Genomic DNA, 6,432 nt, shown 5'->3' on the forward strand with positions numbered 1-6,432 from the left:
TCAAGAAAAAAAGCAACTAGAAATTAAACAGAAAGAAACGGACTCCAAGCTTGAAGGCGTGGAGGAAAAATACACCGCGCTGAAAATAAAGCTTGATAAAACAGTGCAAAGAAATAAGGATTTCCTACAAGACAAAGAACAGCATGACACGAAACAGAAAGATCTGGATTGTGAGCTTCAGAACATCAAGAAACACAACCAAGGTTTGCAAGTAATGCTTGATGAAGCTCTGCAAAAAAATAAAGAAATCCTTGAAGAGAAAGAAAAACTGGACATAAACCAGAGAGGCATGCAGGAAAAATACGGAGCGCAGCAGGTAAAGCTTGATGAAACGCTGCACAAATATCAAGAGCTGCTTCAAGACAAAGAACAACGGGAAATAAAGCAGAAAAAAGATAAACAAATTCTCCAGAACTTTGAGAGGAAAAACCAACAACTGCAAGACCGTTATAACAAACTGAACTCCAAAACAACTGAGCTGGAGGGGGAAAAGAAAAAAGTGCAAAAACAATGCTCAGAGATGCAGAGTAAGCTCAGTGACATGCTGAGAAAAAACACAGAACTGGAGAAACTTTCCAACAACTTGAAGTGCAAAAACACTGAGGTGCAGATGTTAAAGCAGCAACTAGAGAAAACAAGCAAAGACCTGCAGTGTACACTTCAAGAACTCGAGAGAAGTCAGCAGCTACAAGACGCACACAACAAATTACAACACAGTTATACAGAGATGCACGAGGCAAAGCTTATGCAGGAGGCCAAATGTAAAGAACTGAAAGAAAGGCTCGAAGAAAAACAAGCCAAATTAGAAGAAGTGGAGACAACATGCAGGAAACTCGAGAAGGAAAATACACAAACAATTGATGAGTTACGAACCCTCATCCTAGAGAAAAAAGTGCTCGTGGAAAAGATGATGGAAAAGAAGAAAAAACGCTTCCGCTTCTTCTGGAGAAAGAGCACTCCTGCTTTTTCTACTTTTTCTACTTTTCCTTCTGCTGATGTCACCCCGTCTTCCTCCTCCACCGTTGCATCGTAATTTTCACCATAACTCCTAACACCTGTCCCATCTCTCCCCCCCCCCCCCCTTTCTCTTTCACCCTCACCCCCCAACCAGTCCCGACAGTTGACTGCCCCCTCTAGAGCCTGGTTCTGTCATAGGTTTCTTCCTTTAAAGGGAGTTGTTCCTATCCACTGTCGCACCCAGTGCTTGCTCAGAGGGCATAGTTGGGGTTCTCTCTCCTCTATCTCTTTCCTCCTTTCTATCCCTTTCCTTTACCCTCTTCTTTACCCCCCACCCCTCCCCCCTTTTCTATTCCCCCGCTTTTCTATTTCCTTAATAATTTAATAATAAACACAATTGGCTACATTTTAAATGTGTCTGATCAACGTCTTCATTCAAGAATGAATTGTCTTTCTCACGGAGTCATGTGTATTTTGTGTTTTCCTCGGGCTGGTGATCCCCGCGGTCGTTCAGCCCCGGAGTCCAGAGTTTTAGTGTTTTAATCACATTTAGTGTTACATTTCAGATCACCACAATAGGATATCCATAATTTAGGATTCAGGCATTTGTTTTAGTTCAATATCGTAATCATTCTATGACTGAGTAGTTTACAGAACCTTCAGTCTGCAGCAATAACTTCTGTTGGAGCTATTTGTTCTTATTTTTTATTATTTTGAAATTAGTTAAAGTTTGTTGTTAGTTTACTTATATTTTGGGGTTTATTTACAAGTTTATTTGTAGGTTAATATTTCTTTCAATGTTTTGTTTGTTTGATGTTACCTTGTTAAATTAGTCAGTAAAAGCTGTAGGGCCATTTTGTTTCTATAAATAAAGACACTGGTATAGGACCAGCATGCACTGGGGTGAGCCTATGGTTTTTTACTAGAGCAGGAGAAGCAGCAGGAAGTAACTAAAAATGGATCTTGTTATTGCTTGCCAAACTGGATAAAATAAACCATAAAAACGCAACTTTAAAGTTTTGACAGTGGACTTCTTTTGCCTGCGTACGAAATATTATCTCAGTGCAGCAGTGGCTTGTGGACCTTTAACTGTGGGATGTTTGGTTTGTCAAACAAAAGGAATTGCCACTACAAAAAGTAAAAAACCTGCCCGTGGACAAAGGAATAATCCTTCATTAATGGATATGTTGGATATAAGGATTTCAAGGATCACCGTCGAACTCGAATAAAAGTTACTGGATCGTCTGTAAGTACTCCAGACGGATTTGATGTTGAAGCCTGGATCAACATGTCACTCGTTCATCAAAGCTGGTGAGTGATAATATTGTTTAAGCCGTAAAGGAAAACGGTGAAGCTATTGGAGTTTAAAGACATTATTTCACTACAAAGACTGATGAACTGAGTTTTGATGTACTAAATTTGTGCATAATAGGATCACTAATTGAAACATGCCAACGCCCTCTGTGGAAATGTTTCTTCACTGCAATCATGTTTGCGCTTTATGCTATGGATTCTCAGTGTGCTGTGCATCTTTATAATGTTTGAAATAATCCAAGAGGACAATAAAAATGTCGGATATTAAGAGTAAACAAGAGAGTAAACAAGAGGATGACACTCAGATGCAAGCAGAGAAAAGAAGCATCAAATTTACGCCAAAAGGTTTGGATTTGTATATAAAGACGTGCCAAGAAAAGCGGAGTTCAATGTGTAAGCAAGCATCTAAGTACATGGGGAAAATTTCTGCTTTAATGACCTCACATGAGAAGGTTAAGGAAGTGTCTTCTGAATTTGGGAAGTTTATTAAATGCTATCAAGATGCAAACGCTTTGCAAGAATCCTTTTTAAGTTTGCCACTGCCAGAAGATGAAGTGAAAAGGCAAAGCGCACATTTTCAGTCTAAGGTGACAGCATTCTCTGTTTTTATGGACAAAGTAAAGGTTTGGTTGCAGCAAGCAGGCGAGCCGTATACTGAACAAAGCAATACTGCTCTTAATGATCAAGCTGTTGAAAGTTTGGATGAAATAAATCCTGAAGACAGTGTCTCTAATATCTCAAGTGTAAAGCCACCTTCGAAAACATTGTCACAGCAAAGTCGAATTTCATCAACATCTTCCGCACGCATTAAAGCTGCGGCTGACAAGGCAGCGCTCATGGAGCGACTCGCTGCATTAAAGAAAAACATTCTATTGAAGCGCAAGAGGAAAAACTGAGAAAAGAAAAGGAGAAATTATCCTTGGAAACAGAGTTGGCAGCAACTAAGGCAAAGCTTCGTGTCTTAAAAATAAACTCAGTTTGTAGCTCTGAGCGTTCTGATGGAATGAACTCTTATTTTGAAAGAGGGCACGTACAAGAAGCGCCTAATTTAAATCCTTGTGCTGATACATTTGTTCCGGCAGAAAGAGATTACTCTGGTACAAATTCTGCATCTGAATCACAAGTAATCATACCTAGACAAAGTCAAAACCAACATCAGGTGGATGAGGTGATGGTAAAAGTTGATGATTCAGCTCAAGTGACGCAGCAAACACAGCCTCAGTCTCCTACTTTGACTGAGAATTGCACGAAGGAGATTGTCAATATTATGCAAAAACAAAATGACATCACTACTTTGCTTGTAAAACAAAACTTATCTTCTGTCCTTCCAGCTAGAAACATCCCTATGTTTGATGGAGACCCTTTACAGTACAGATCATTTATGAATGCCTTTGAAAATGGAGTGGAAGCTAAAACTGATAACTGGAGCGACTGTTTGCATTTTTTAGAGCAGTTCACTAGGGGGCAGCCTAAAGACTTGGTGCATAGTTGTCAGCATTTACCTCCTGAGCAGGGCTATTCCACAGACAAATATCTTCTTGGAGAACATTTTGGGAACGGAAATAAAATTTCCTCTGCATAGATGGAGAGGATTGTGAGTTGGGCACCTATTAAAAGTGAGGATGTGAAAGGTCTACAGTCATTCTCTCTTTTTCTTCAAGGATGTTCGAATCTAACACAGCAAGTTGTTTATATGAAGGAGTTGGATTTGCCCTCAAATATGAGAATGATTGTTATGAAACTTCCATACAAATTGAGGGAAAAACGGAGAGTTGTTGCCTATGAACTGCAGGAACAAAATGGTCACAGAGCAGTGTTCACTGATCTGGTTGCCTTCATAATAAAACAGGTGAAAGTAGCATAAGATCCAGTGTTTGGCAACATCCAAGACTCACAATCTGGAAGCAGCTTTAAAGTTTCAAGTTCCACCAAGCAAAGAAAAAAGGGAAGTAGTTTTGCCACTAATGTCAGTACGGTTCCAGGAGTCAAAACTCAATCAACTGGAAGCAGAACAAATTCCACTGTTCTGCATAGTTGTTTGTTTTGTTCACACAGCAGTCATTTACTAGAGAATTGTAAGCAGTTTAAAGCTAAAATGCATCGAGATAAGCTGACTTTTATCAAGGAAAGGGGAATTTGTTTTGGTTGTTTAAAAGTTGGTCACATAAGCAAAGACTGTAGGAGTCGTTTGAGACACAGCAGCTGAGCAAATGATCATTTCATGCTGAAGACATCCTCAGACAGAATTAAATACATACATAAACACAGCCTGGTGCCAATAACACAGCTAATGACACTGCTGTATCACTGGCTTTACTGATTAAAGACCATATCTGAAGGAAATCTTTGAACACAACAGAAAGTGACCTTTTAAACCTGCGACACTGATGCTGCATTCAAGGACCATTACAAACATCTGAAAGGACTTAAGAACATCAAGAAAATGTGACTTGTTTCTCTGTAATGAAGCTGTTTTAGTGAAGAAAGTTGAAAGGTCACAGAGCGACTGCTGAATCTTCTGCTCTAAACATGAACTCTGAACTTTGTGATGCTTCAGGAGGAAAACTGCTTCAGTTATTCTCTCAGATTAGTTTCATATTTTCTGCATCAGATTTGAGTGAGATCACTGCATATCCACCGGATTCCAGCCAGAGTGGATTCTGGAGTCTTCCACGCTCCTGTTAGTGATCCTCCATCTGGATGGATGATAACAACATTCTGAACAATCTAGTAGGAGATGGCCCATATCTATGGGACTGATTTGTGCTAATAACGCCCACTGTATGGACTGATAACAGCCGAAGCGGGTGAATAAAGTCACCCAGTAGCTAGCTGTGCCATTACCCAGCATACACCACTCCCTCCATAAATGCAATAAACGATACAAAAGTATCGTTCTACCTGTTTTTCAGGTAGTTGTTTACATTATATAATTTATTGTGTTCTGTATACGTCACTACAATGTGATTTGGAAAATGTCTAAATATACCGACAACAGACAACAATGCAGAAGGCCTCAGAACTGGTTCCCAGTGGGATGCTGTCAGTCATTGGTAGACCTCAGGCTCAGTATAATTATGCCTGTCTGCAGGCAAAAGAGCACTGCAAGAGTCTGGGGATGGAGAATCCTGTGTGCTCTGTGGCCAACTACCTGTTTCCAGATGGCAGGGTTATTGCAGGGCACCAGCAGGTAATACATTCATATATTCTTGCTGCTTTAATATACCGTGAATCTATTGTGTTCTCTTTTCTGTCTTCTCTCAACCATCAAAAAAGTTGTTAGAGCTGCTCTTGTCATTTCTGCTGTCTTCTTTGACTTCTCAGGCTCTGGATTTCCTCCAGGAAAACTCTCGGCGCCTAAAGTTCATGCGGACCAAAACTCTCCCAGTCAGTGGTGCGTTCCACACTGAGCTGATGGCATCGGCTACTGAACCCCTCAGAGAGGTGCTCCGGCAGGTGGAGGTCAGTCAGCCACTTTATCCAAAAGGGATTAACATATTTTCTGAAACATGCATTCAATTACTCTGTAAAGCTACACCAGTCCTCATTTTTTTAAGATAACCCATCCTATTCAGTCTGACTCGGAAAGTTAAATGGAAAGTACACCCAAGATTTTACATCTGGTATTCAGCCATTCAAACTGCCCTCCGTCTTCAGAGTGAGGGAAAGTCTTCCCTTCACCATGAACTCAAACTGAAGAGAGGGATCCAGCGGGAAAACAGTCAGCGGGAACGCAGCCGGAGCGCCCGCAGCAGCTGCAGCAGCAGGGGCAGCCAATCTGATGACTTGACTATCCATGAGACGGAGAAGACAGAAAAAGAGAAAGACAAACAGGACTTAGAGATTGAAAACATTATCAAGGTAAGTGAGGGCTATAAGAATCTTTTTTTGTAATATTTATTTAATTACATCATGCACCAAACTATCCATGGTAGTGCTTATTTAACTAATTCATAGTGGCACTGGGCAGCTGCCAGTGCAGTTCATTTTGTCCATTTAAAAAGTACCATGTACACTCACTGGCCACATTTTTGTTAGATACACCTGTTGAGCTGCTCATTAGGTCAAATACCTAATCAGCCTATCACATGGCAGCAGCTCAGTGCATTTAGGCATGTATACGTTAATAAGACGACCTGCTGAAGGTCAAAGGTCAAAGGG

The 6,432-nt window shown here is 40.5% G+C and overlaps 1 pseudogene; it reads left to right on the plus strand.

Moving 5' to 3' along the window:
- The first annotated feature begins 2,444 nt into the window (after nucleotides 1–2,444).
- Nucleotides 2,445–3,853, plus strand: LOC146368916 (uncharacterized; annotated as a pseudogene).
- Nucleotides 3,854–6,432: the final 2,579 nt, after the last annotated feature.

The sequence above is a fragment of the Perissodus microlepis genome, chromosome 18 (assembly GCF_051167445.1).
Source record: "Perissodus microlepis isolate ML-2025 ecotype Zambia chromosome 18, ASM5116744v1, whole genome shotgun sequence".
NCBI classification, from domain to species: Eukaryota; Metazoa; Chordata; class Actinopteri; order Cichliformes; family Cichlidae; genus Perissodus; species Perissodus microlepis.